Here is a 13,552-nt window from a genome sequence, read left to right as displayed (position 1 = left end):
CCATGCCTCACATTTGGAATAATTCTGGTGTGAAAATGTGGGAGGGAAGCCAGGCAGCTAGATAGCACCATGTGGCTGCTTAATCAGAAAGTGCTGAAACGGGATGATGTTGGAATAGGAAATCAGATGTCATTTATTCTCTGGCCCACGCATTCACAAGTATCTTCCTGGAAGCTGAGCACATTCTTTATGGCAGTAGCCTTTTAAATGTCTGTCTGCAGAAGGATTTCTGTTTCCAATAAAGGCTGAGTTTTAAGGCAATTTGTTGTTGTTAAGAACTGTCGAGTCTGTCCCAAATCATAGCTACCCTGTTTAGGGTCTATGAAGAGTGGCTGATGAGTTTGAACACCAGCTTTGAAGTTTGCAGTCCAGTGGTGTCCCACAGTGTCGCACCAGGACTCTTAAGGTAATAGATAGTAGTTAAAGTCATATTGTCATTGTCGTGTACTGCCAAGTAAATTTCAACCTATGGTTACCCTACAGGACAGGGTAGAACTGACCCATAAGGTCTCCTAGACTATAGTCTTTATGGGAGGAGATTGTCAGTTTTTTTCTTCTCCCATGGGACTGCTGGTCCGTTTGAACTGCTGATTTTCTGTCAGCAACCGAGTGCTTAACCATAGTGACACTAGGGCTCCTAAGTTATAGTAGTGGTGGTGGTGGTGGTGGTGTGCCGTGGAGTCAGTTCTGACTCATAGCAACCCTGTATAGGGTTTCTGTGGCTGTAACTCTTTATGGGAGTAGAAAGTCTTATCTTTCTCTCATGAAATGTCTTTTCAAACTGGTAGTTTCATACTGCTGGCCTTGAGGTTAGCAGCCTGACTCATAACCATACTACCAGAGCTGTTATTGTTGTTTAGTGCCATGGAGTCAATCCCTATAGAGGGTCACTTTGAGTCTGAACTGATCCCACAGCACTAAACAACAACTATAAAATTGCTCAAACTTACAACTACTAAGTGGTTGAAATGAGAAATGAGTTTGGGATTGTCTGAATTTAAAACTTGTGTTCTTACCACTTCACTATATTTTTTGTATGCTTCATAGAGTACAGTTTCTACTAAAAATGTTTTTTAGGCTTTCTTTGCTGTATCTAGTGCAAGAATGAAGACCATTCTTAGCAGCCAGGCTTTTGACATCTCTGGAATGGTGCACACTCTGAAGGGATGCACAGTTATTGTGAAGGACCCCAGAGGAAGCTTGTGGCGGGACTTCAGTCTGCTTGGAAAGAAAAAGGAGAGGCTCCGTGTTGACAAGTGGTGTGGAAATAGAAAAGAAATGGCTCTGGATTGCACTCTCTGTGTCATGTGCAGAATATATATGATCAAGGGTGTTACACTGGGCTTCCTTTACAAGATGAAGTCTGTGTATGCTCACTTCCCCATCAATGTTATCCAAGGGAGCTGGTCTCTTGTTGAAATCTGAAACTTCCTGGGTGAAAATACATCTGTATGGTTCAGATGAGGGCAGGTGTTGCCTGTTCAATATCTCAAGCCCAGAAAAATGAATTCATTCTTGAAGGAAATGATACTAAAATTGTATCAAATTCAGCTGCTTTAATTCAGCAAGCCACAACAGTTAACAACAAGGCACTTAACAACAACAACAAACTGACAAGGCTATCTGAAAATTTTTGGATGGTATCTATGTGTCTGAAAAAAGAACCATCCAACAGGCTGATAAGTAATATATAAAAGGTATCCAGCTATGGAAACAAGGCCAGATGATCCCTAATAATCCTTTTGGTGGTATTTTTGATGAAATACAATTTATCTTAAAAAAAAAAAAAAAAAGTGCATTTTAGTTTGAAGATAAATCAAGATAAATTTTCAGAAAATTAGTTACAGGTTCAGATTAAATTTAATATACTGATTTGCCTCTCCCTTAATTCACTTGGACTTATTATTGTTTAAAAGGGATAGTTTATTTTAACTTAGCAATATGCCATGAATAGCCATCCAAGTCAGTACATATGTTTCTTTTTAAAATAGCTGCATAATAGAGTTTTCATATGCCAGAATTTATTTTAACATTCTTTTATTGGTTTAGAGTGGACCATAATTTATTCATTCATTTATTTATTTTTTATCAGTGGATATTCCAGGTATTTCCAGTTTGTTGTTTTTTCCCCATAATTAGATACATTTCCCAACTGAGAATTGCTGTAGTCTGTATCTCAGACACTTTGTGATGAAAATTGAGTGTTAGTGATTCTGAGACTATCAGGAGAGGCCTACACAGTGGTGAGCACCCAGGTGGTAAAGCCAGCCAGACCCAGGTTTAAGTACTGGCTTGGTGTTCCTAGACATGCTACCTATCCTCTCTAAGCCTCCATTTCCTCATATGAAAAATGAGAACAACAAGCTGCCTTTAAGGAATAATCTGAAAAACCAATAAAATAATGAATTCAAAGGGCTTAGCACAGATGTTGGCATAGAGCAGGTACTAACAACAGGAACAATCACCATGACTGTAACCCAACATACACGTCCTCTAACTGGACATGAGGACATGAGATCTCTAAGGACACGGATGTGTCACTCATATTTGGGCCTGGCACATAAGAGAGACTCAGTCAATATTTTTTTTGATCAAAGAAGTTTGAAAAACTACTGTACTAATCAATATTTGCCTCTGCCGTTCTAGTCTTTTATTCTAGCAATGGCTGGTGAAAATTTCAAAAATGAATTGGATGCTGAACCTCTAGTGGTTTTAACAATTGCATCAAGTAAATGTTTTTCACATGGAAAGAAGACTGTGGTGAAATTTCTAGAGACCTTTCCTTATAATTTTCAGTTTTCTGAACTGTGTACTCATGACTCCAGCTCTTATCTACCTAGTCATATTGCTGTAATAATGATGACATGATGCAGCTAAGGTTTATTAAGCACCTACTGTGTTCCAGAACAATATGCCAAACATCCTTTACCAATTACCCCCTAGCCATCACAGCAATCCTGTGAGAAAGACACTCTCATTTCCCATTTTACATTTGAGAAAACTGAGGCTCATTAAGATGAATCACATTTTCCAAGGTTGGGTTGGTGGAACCAGGACTCTAACCAAGCTTTCACTGACACCAAAACTCAGTTCTGAGACATGCTACTGCACTGTGCATTATTGCGATCGGTTTTTATGAAAATGTGCATTTGTAAAGACACTGGTAACATTTACTTTAGTCTTATGGTATTAAAAGAAGGATGTACAGAGGGACGCAGAGGAGTGTATTACTTTGTCAGTTGTGATGGCTCTTCTTTGATATTGATATTTGGATCATCCAAATAAGTTTTATGATAAAAACGATAGTCAAGAGACTGGACTGTCTACAAAGTATCAGATGAGATATTGTTGTGGTCATTAGCTTGCTGTAGAATTGCCCCGACCTCATGCACAGTGGAATGAACAATTCTGCAGCCATTCCTGTGATTGGTTGAAGCTCAGACTACTGTTGTCACTAGCTATTTTTTGGAAGTACGTTGCCAGACCTTTCTTCATAGTCCATTTTAGTTTGGAAACTTTGCTGAAACCTATTTAGCCTCATAACAATACTCAAACCACCATCGATAGATGGATAGTGGCTCTTCATAAAATGTGATAGCTGGAATTGAATCTGATCTCCTGATTGAAATGCATAAATTCTAATACTGGACTACAAAGCAAAGGTGGTAAGGATTGGAATAAACTAACTAGGAGGCCATGGTAATCATTAGGCTTGAAGTAAGGAAGTCTGGCAGTGGAACCAGAAATAAAATGGAAATGCTAAAAGCATCATGCTGCAGCTGTTATCTGCTGCTGAGCTGGCCCCTGACTCATGGTGATCTTATGCATAGTGGGATCAGATTATTGTGATCCATAGGGTTTTTTTGGGCTGATTTTCAAAAGTAGACTCCCAGATCTTTCTTCCTAGCTTGGAGGCTTCACTGAAACCTGTTCAAAACTACTGCAACAAACAAACTTCTGCTGACAGATGGGTAATGACTCTTTGTGTGGTGCATTGTCCAGGAATTGAACCTGGTCTCTCACATGTACGGCAAGCCTTCTTCCACAGAACCACCACTGCCTGTGGTAGGATATAAAATGAAGTGGGGAGCAGGTTTCATCATCCTTCAGGATGTAATCTGCCCAACCATTACCCACTTCCTCTTTCAAAACTTTAGGATACATTTACAGATGGTATTTCCCATCCTTTGAGAGTGGCGTTTCACATTTGTTATGATCTTGATGGAGACGCATTTCCTTTTATCAGAGACTCTGGATGCTTGGATATGTGGTGATTTGAAGGTCATAGCCATGAGGATATTATCTAGGCCCGTTTCAAACAAGGACCTTATTTGAATTCTTTTTGAGCCATCATTTTTCAGACCTGGTCTTTAATTTCGTGAGTATAGAAATGGATTTTCCAGGTCACCCACTTCAGCCTCTGCCTTGTGAAAAGTAAGTTGGCTGAACAACAAACAATGTAGAGATTAAGGCTCAAGTCCTCTGCCACTTTTTCATGTTGTAACCTAAGGCAAGTTACTTAATCTCCCTCAGCTCCAGTTTCCTTACATTAGCATGGGATCTTCCTCATAAAATATTTGTACTATGCTGATTAAATTGGCCAGTACATGCATGCAAAGTGCTCAGTAAATACTTTATATATTAATATTATCACGACTGGTCTAAAAATCAGACTGGATTCTTATGTAATATCTTTTTTTTTTTTTTAATTATTGCCTGTCAAATCCCCATTTCAAAGGCTCCTTTTGGCCCCCTCATCAAGTCTTCTGTCTCCCTCCCCATTCCCTCATTGAGGTTCCTCAGAAACCAATCTCAGGAGGTTAGTGAGCATAGCTTCAATTAAGAAAGGAAGTCATTTAAGCACATAATACTCAAGTTCTGGTAACGTGACAAAATATCCATGCTTTGTAACAACACATCCCTTTCTGGTAATGGAATTGGTTTCGTTTCTCCTCTCAGTATTTCTTTCTTTTGGAGGTACTGAGTAAACACATCTGTCCCTCAGAACACCATGTTCTCGGGTGTACTTCTCTGGCAGCTGACACATTATTTTTTATGTGTTAGTATCACTCATTAAACCAAGGTCAGGGTCACCTTTCCTGAGGACCTGCGAAGCATTCTTTTTCCACTTTTTATCTGTTGATTAGCTTGTGTGCCGGACTGGCATCTTGCCGTGGCATTTGGTCAAAGGAGGAGGAAGGTGTGAACTAGAAAAGCAACTGAAAGTCATTGGATGAGCAAATCATATTACGTGAAACTGCTACAATCAGAGTACTGGAGCAGGAAAAAAGAGAAGGTTGCCAAAAGTCCTGAAGGAGGCTCTCAGCATTGTATAGAAAACACAGAAGCTATCATATATTCGTAGTGCAGGAAGGAGCCTTAGAGATTTCCTCTATCTCTCTCATTTTACAGATGAGGAAACTTCTTAGCAAGTAGGTAATAGACTGAAATTCTATTACTTGGAACAAGCTGGGAAGGTGTCAGGAGGGAGTTGGGGTTAACTCTAGGCAGCCACATCAGCATAACAGTAGTCAGTTTCATTTTTCTTCATACGGCACTGAATTCATTTGTAGTAATGAACCTATCTGTCTATATTTATTATAGCCATCAAATTATCTACATAGGTGTTATTGGTTTAAACCTTTAAGACCCATGAATATAGTTCAGTTCACCAAGCACGTCTGCCATATTCACTTAAGGAGATTCTTTACTGAATGGTAATTGTAGTAACTGCTGCCCTGCTCTTATAATATCCTCTATAAAAATAATAATTTGTGCTTCAAATGTCTCTTTCTGTGAGTTGCTCAAAGTACCTTGCAGGATCCACTTAGTTAAATCCATCCTCGAGATGGAATAAGAAATTGCTTACAGTGGAGTGGCTGGGTAGATGATGGGGAGTGCTGTCAGGAGATCCTGGAATCCACCCTTAGAGCCTGGTTTTGCTCTGAGGTGATGCTGATTCATCACATTAAAATAACAACTGATGTGATCTAGGCTCTGTCATATTCTTTGAGCTAATAGAACCTCAGCAAGTCCCTGTGAAATAGCTAGCTGAAGATATTGTAGCCATTTGACAGGTGATTGAAACAAAATGGAGAAATCTTTGGCCCTAACAACATCCAGCTAACTAGTGATGCAACTACACTCTTAGCCTCTTGACTGTAACTCTAGTACTTTTTCCAGCAGATTATCGTATCTAGAGATACATTTTTCTACATAACTCAGTGCTGCCTTTACAGGATGACCTTTATCTCTTTGGATTACAAGAAAAGAAACTACTGATTTTTCACCATATGAACTCAGTTAACTCTTTCTGGAACATCAAGAAACCATTTAAATCATCCACAAGACAGAACTCAATGCCATCTTGCTCTAGGAATGCTTATACAGATATCATTTTCTGAAGGAAAGAAAGCATTCGCTTAATTATCACCTCTGTAAGATTGCTAAGGGTTAGAGGCCCTACAATTGACTTTGTTCTGTGTGTGATATGCAGATGGAATGAATTCACAGCAACCAAGTCCCTGGCTTTAAAATCAGCTCTTTGTGAATCGAATGCAGCCAATATTCTGTAAATCCTCTTCAGATAGGATTTCTTACAGAAATACTGGCAGGCGCTGTAATGACTGGCTGCTTTGATATAAGCATGTAGTCAATGCCTCATGAAAAAAATATTCCAATTTCTACCTTCTGCAATATAGAGAGGGAGGAAGGAATCACATCAGGTTCTCATGTCCATCTGATTCAACAGCAAAAACGCTCTATAATTTTTTAATTGATTTGTCGGGAAACAGCCCATTCCCCATAGAACTCACAGATCTCCATTTATGTAGGAAAGAAAATTGTAGTCCTATCCTCACTGCTGCTTGAAATTCCATTATTGATGTGATGAGCTCTTTGTTCCTCATTTTGATACAGATAAGATATTGAACTGAAGAAAATGCATGGAATATATCTTTCTCTGCTAATAAACCGAGAAGTGGTAGTGGTGCTGTTTGTTAATTCAAGATTTGTTTTGCTTTGTCAAATGGATTTGCCATTAATTTCACTCAGACCACACAGAACTCTGTATCAGCGACATGCAGAAATAGAAGTGGGATTGTCACGTAGTTGCCAGAATTTGTCTTGATGATGCTTAATGCAGATTTAAGAGAGAATAACAGCGAAAGCAATAAATTGTGCAAGAGGACAGTGAGTGCCACTGTGAGAAGCAATGGTAGTTGTAATAATCATGTTGGAACTCAGGATGGTAGCCTCAGCCTCTCCCTGCAGCCTCCACCCCAAACAGTCATGTATGGCTGATCTTAATCTGAAGAGAGAGAAAGAAATTGAGCCCCGCAATCTCAAAGCTGGGGTATTTATGCATTAAACTCGAACCAGGAATTTCATTTTCATATAGCTTAATGTTTCCCATAACTTAATAACAACTTAAATAAAACAACAAAACTTCAGGAGGCACAGTAGTTCAGCTGGAAATTAAGGACATTATCTGATGGTAATGCATTTGATACCCTTTTCTTAGGATGTAGTCGTGTTTTCCTTAGAGTTCCTGGTGGTGCAAATGATCCATGCACTCAGCTGCTAACTAAAAGGTTGGATGGATCATTCCATAGAAACTCAGAAAAAAGGCCTGGCAACCTACTGTTAAAAAAATCAACTATTGAAAACCCTATAAAGCAGAGTTCATGGGGTTACTATGAGTCTGAGTAGACTCACAGCTTTATAATTCACTTGTCAATGTCCCTCTCCTGCCATCAGCCAGAATATTTAGACCCCAGCACAATTTTTAAGGAGCTCTGGTAGCGTAGTGGTTACGAATCGGGCTGTGAACCTTAAGGTCAGCGGTTCGAAACTACCAGCCGCTCCGCGGGAGAAAGATGAGGCTTTCTACTCCCGTAAAGATTTACACCCTCGGAAACCCTGTACAGGGTCGCTATGGGTCGGAACCGACTCGACGGCACTTAACAACAACATCATATATTTTGGTTCTTTATTCTGCTATAAATTGCTCTCTTGTTTCTTTTTTAATTGCTTCTTGGGATTTAGTGCTGTGGTTGTTAAGTGCTATTGAGTTGGTTCCAACCCATGCAACCCAGTACAGGGCTTCTGTGTAGGAGCTGGCGAGCTTGAGCCACTAGCCTTATGGATCAAACCAACTTTGCAATCTAGCGAATTAGCCCACAGCACCACACAGGATGGCAAGGGATTTAGTGTTTTTACTACTGAAAGATGTATCTCATTAATGGGACAAAAAATGACTTTGCCTGGGTCTCAAATTCTAAGCTGTGGTCAACTGTGAAGAAGCTAAATGTGTAGAATTCTGTAACATTGTGGGTAGAGAGTCTATTCCTGGCTTCATCTAACAGTTTCTTGTCTTCTCTTCCCACTCTTATTGTAAATATTTCCTAGGCCTCTTTCTGTTCATCCAGGAATCAGACGAAACCTGTGAAAATTGGAACTTGATGAGACTGCCTTATTTTTTGGATATCACAGGTTGACTGGGTACAGTCTTTGAACTGGGTGTAGTTTTACCTTGTTTCTGTTGTTCATTTAGTGAAAGATACCTGAGTTTTCCTTCTCTGAAAGGTTTCAGCCTTACACAGGTTTTTTTGCTTAAATGACCTTCCACTTCCAAAGCCAGTGGTCTCCAACTCAGATGCTTACAGAGTCCAGGCAGGAAATGACTTAAGGCAGGGAGAGGGTATGCCTGTCTCCGCAGGATTCCCGTCACTGGTGGCCACACTGGAATCAGGGGACCTTGTTATCTAATATGATATTTTCAAGAGAAGTTTGAAATCCAGACTCATATAAATTCCACAACTTTTAAACATAGGCAATTAATGTGTGGACACACACACATGCACGAACACGCACACACGTAATACTTAGTGGCATACCCTTCTCCCCAAAAATACTTATTTCAAGCTACCAAATTCAGCCTGTGAACCACTCGTTTCTAAAGCTTTATTTGATAGCTACCCAGTTATTTATAGGATTAAGTGTTCTATCATACCTTTCTTAGTATAAGGCCATGACTGGTGACTTGCCAAGTACTATTTGCTGGTCAGCAAAAGCTGTTGACGGATTCAGAAAAGAATAGAAAAAAGGACACCTAGTTGTGTAGTTCTGAGAAGACTCTGAACTGTGCCACATTCACTGTGAATACAGTCTCCACATGCTAATTGTATCACATTGCTGATGAGCCCTGTGTTCTCTCCTATCACTGCTCTGGAGTGCTGGGACTAGCAGGAAACCCCATATAGGAATGCCTGAAACCCAGCAGAGATCCTCACTTTCACCCTTATCTAAAGAAGCATGTTAGGGTCAGATCCATGTTCCCATTTTATCCATGTTTGAGTGTCAGAACTCCTCTGAGGTTTTATCATTCTGAGGTTTACACATTGCTTCCCAGATGCTGGTGGTCCCTGAGAAAATATCTTTGCTAGACACTCTAGACTGTATTGGTCTGTGAAATCTAAACGTCTGTAGCCAGACTTGAACCACACTCTCAGTTGATGACAGGTAAGGAAGAGGAAGGAAAGGATGAGAGTGGATTGGGGCATCAGGTACAGGAGAAATTGGTCCATACTCTCTGGAAGTGGCCATCATTTAGAAAGAGAACATGTACTTAGTCAGCACACACTTAAAAGAGCTTTATCTGAAAGCTATTGCAAGCATCTCAGATTTTTTTTTTTTTTGGATTTGGCATTTCTTAGTCTTTGAAAGAAAAAATATTACTCATGAGAAACAAAAGATCTTATTGTCAGCATGTTTAAATTCAGCAAACAGACCCGGAGATGGCCCTAAGGGATGATGGGTTTAAAGAACATGGATGGTACTATGTAGCTTTGACCTACTTCATAGGAGCATCACTGAGACTGCATTTTGGGATTGGCTGCCTTGTTTATTTTATAAATTGATCCTTATATTGATTTCTTACTTGATGGCAGTTGAAAAGAAGTCTCCCTTCTGTTTGAACGCATATCTTTGTGGGCTGTCGTTAATAAAGGACTTCCTGTTTAGCACACAAAAGTTTCCCTCCCCTCATGTATTTGATTGTCTTGCTGAGAAAGATTTTGCAAGCTATGGAGTGGGGGTGAGGTGGTTTGCTATAATAGAAGAGGTCAGAGGACAAGATCTGATCTCCTTATGGAAATGTAACGCTTGATGTAACTTCTTAGAATTAGAAAAAATATTAGAGGTGGAGATAGGCAGAGATAAATAGAAAACTTCATAAATTCATAATTATTGATTAGCACATTGTTTTGTTTTTTTTTACAACAACACTAAAAAAAGTCAGCAAAAATGACTGTTCCTAGTGATCTTTACACTCTAGTGCAGAAGTTGTTGTTGTTGTTGTTATGTGCCGTGGAGTTAGTTCCGACTAATAGCAACCCTGTACAAGGTTTCCGGACCTTTTTTCTTCCAAGGGTCATTTGGATAATAACTACAACATCATTCGCGGGTCATGCAATTAAATTATCAATTTTAAAATTAGCTTTGCTATATTTGGTCGAACATTTAATTAACTCATCCTTAATGTAATAACTAAACTGTGGTTACCTTGGCAGGGCCAGACCAAATAGTTTCATATAAGGCCCACGAACCGGATGTTCCCCATCCCTGTTCTAGTGGGACAAAACAAACCAAAAGCAAAAGAAGACAAAACCTTAACACATTAGTACATTACATAAAATGTGAGATGAGGAAAGTCCTTTGGGAAAAACATGGCAAGGTAAAGTGATTAGTAGTGTGAGACAAAGGGTTACTATTTAAAGGACTCACCATTTGTCAGTTTGCATACTGCTCTGATGCTGGAAGCTGTACCATTGGCATTTCAAATATCAGCAGGGTCGCCCATGTTGGATAGGTTTCTGAATTAAGACAGATATATATTCTGTTATATAAAATAATTTAATATATATGATAAAAATACATAATGCAAGGAAAATATCATTCAATATACAATATTGTGAAAATTAGATATTTGGGGAAAAGCAAGTTTTGTTTTTATCTTTTATCAAATACAAAAATAAAAATTTGTGTGATTAGAACTTAAATGGAAAAAAGTGTCATGAAAAGCTAAGGAGGTTTAATAATGATCATATAAAGATATGGAACAAGGAATATCATTGCTGGCATCAGATGGATCTTGGCTGAAAGCAGAGATTACAAGAAAGATGTTTACTTGTGCTTTATTGACTATGCAAAGGATTTCTACTGTTTGGATCATAACAAGCTATAGATAACATTACAAAGAATGAATACCCCTGAACGCTTAAATTGTGCTCACAAGGAACCTCTACATAGACTAAGAGACAGTCGTTCAAACAGAACAAGGGGACACTGAATGATTTAAAAATCAGAAAAATTGTGCACCAGGAATGTATTCTTTCAACATACTTATTCAATCTGCATGCTGAGCAAATAATCCTAGAAGCTGGATTTTATGACTAAAACTGTGGCCTAAGGACTGGAGGAAGACACTTCTACAACTTGCAATATGCAGATAATACTGTGCTTGTTGAATGCAGAGGATTTAGAGTATTTAACTAATGAAGATAAAAGATCACAGCCTTCAGTATGGATTACACCTTAGTGTACAAAAAACAAAAATCCTCACCACTGAACCAATAAATAACATATAAATGGAGAAAAGATTGAAGTTGTCAAAGACTTCATTTTGCTTGTATCAACACTCATGGAAGCAGCAGTCAAGAAACCAATTGATATATTGCATTAGGTAAATCTGTTGCCCAACACCTCTTGAAAGTGTTCAAAAGCAAAGATGTCAGTTTGAGGACTAAGGTACATCTGACCCAAGCAAAGGTATTTTCAGTAGCCTCATATGCATGTGAAAGTTGGACTATGAATAAGGAAGACCATAGAAGAATTAATGCATTTGAATTCTGGTGTTGGAGAAGAATATTAAAAGTACCATGGATTTCCAGAAGAACAAACAAATCTGTGTTGGAAGAAGTACAGCCAGAATGCTCCTTAGAAACCTGGATGGCCAGACTTCGTCTCTCATACTTTGGAGCTATATCAGAAAGAATCAGTCCCTGGAGAAAGATATCATGCTTGGTATAGTGGAGGAATTATCCCAACGACATGGATTGGCACAGTGGCAGCAGCATTGGGCTCAGATGTAATGCTTGTGAGAATGGCACAGGTCCAGGCAGTGTTTCTTCTGTTGTGCGAAGGATAGCTATGAGTCAGCGCCAACTTGATGACACCTAACAACAACAACAACATGATCTCTGAAGAGGGAAGGATTTTGAAAGTTTAAAAGCAAAGAAAAAATAGGATAAACCAGATTACCAAAAGGCAGATCAGAAATATTCACAATAAATATTTGAGTATTATTGTAGATAAGTGCCGTCAAGTCATTTCTGATTCATAGACACCCTGTTTACGGTTCCTTATGGCTAACAGTCCAGTGCATATCTTTCAGCACCACACCAGGACTCCAAATATTCAATATAAAGTTAATAATCTTGAGAAATCCCAAAAAACATGAATAGATAATGGAACTGAAAGGAAGAACTCACAATTCACAAAAGAGAAAATACAAAGGGAAAAATAAATGTACTGGGGAAATTGTAGCCTCCCTAGTAAGCACAGAAAGAGCCCTGGGAGTGTAGTGGATTAGAAACAACTGCTTAACCTCAAGGTCAGTAGTTCAATGCACCAGCCACTTATTGGGAGAAAGATGAGGCTTTCTTCCCCCATAAAAATGTACCGCCTTGGAAACCCTATTAATAGAGGGTCGCTACTAGTCGGAAGAGACCTGACATCACACAACCATCACCATCACTAAGCCAAAAAGATGAGAACTAAGCTCATATGAGACAGTCTTTTTTAAAATTTTTTCAAATCGTTAATGGTTAAATAAAATTGTTTAATGCTTAAAGCTAGAAAATGAAGACACACTCTTTCATACATTCCTGATAAAAGTAATCAATGATATATAAATTGCAAAAGATAATATGGCAAATGCAAGGGTAATTCAAAAATTATTACTACTAGGGTTGAAGTTCATACATGTACAGATTTATTCCAAAAACACACACTTCTAAACATGTCTGTAATTTGGTAGATGGCTGTAGACGAGTTATCTCAGTAAGACACTTGTCTTAGTCTCATGTGCCATCGAGTAGGTTTTGACTAATAGTGACACTGTATAGTTTCTGACAAGTGACTGGTTGATTTGAACTGCTGACTTTGTGGTTAACAGCCCAGTACTTATCCTACAGTGTCGCAGTCTAGTTGTTGTTATTAAGTGCCATCGATTCGGTTCTGACTCATAGTGACCTTGTTAAGGTTTCTGAGAAGTGCCTGGTGGGTTTGAACCACAGACCTTGAGGTTAGCAGTCCAGTGCTGGTCTTACAATGTCATTCCAGGACTCACAGTCTTGTTGTTGTTAAATGCCATTGAGTCAATTCTGACCCATAGAGACCCTATATAGAGCTTCTGAGGAGCAACTGGTGAGCTTGAACCACCGACTTTATAGTTCAAACAGCTTTGCAGTCTGGTGCATTAACCCATAGT

General features: G+C 39.0%; 1 protein-coding gene and 1 pseudogene across 1 annotated transcript in view; both read left to right on the top strand.

Moving 5' to 3' along the window:
- The window catches only part of LOC102813713 (alpha-N-acetylgalactosaminide alpha-2,6-sialyltransferase 3-like), a 929,267-nt gene that overhangs the window by 306,773 nt on the left and 608,942 nt on the right, over positions 1 to 13,552 (top strand). The window lies entirely within an intron of this gene.
- Positions 1,105 to 1,687, top strand: LOC102813319 (annotated as a pseudogene).

The sequence above is a fragment of the Chrysochloris asiatica genome, unplaced genomic scaffold (assembly GCF_000296735.1).
Source record: "Chrysochloris asiatica unplaced genomic scaffold, ChrAsi1.0 scaffold00002, whole genome shotgun sequence".
Classification (NCBI taxonomy): Eukaryota; Metazoa; Chordata; class Mammalia; order Afrosoricida; family Chrysochloridae; genus Chrysochloris; species Chrysochloris asiatica.
This window is presented reverse-complemented; position numbering and strand designations above follow the sequence as displayed.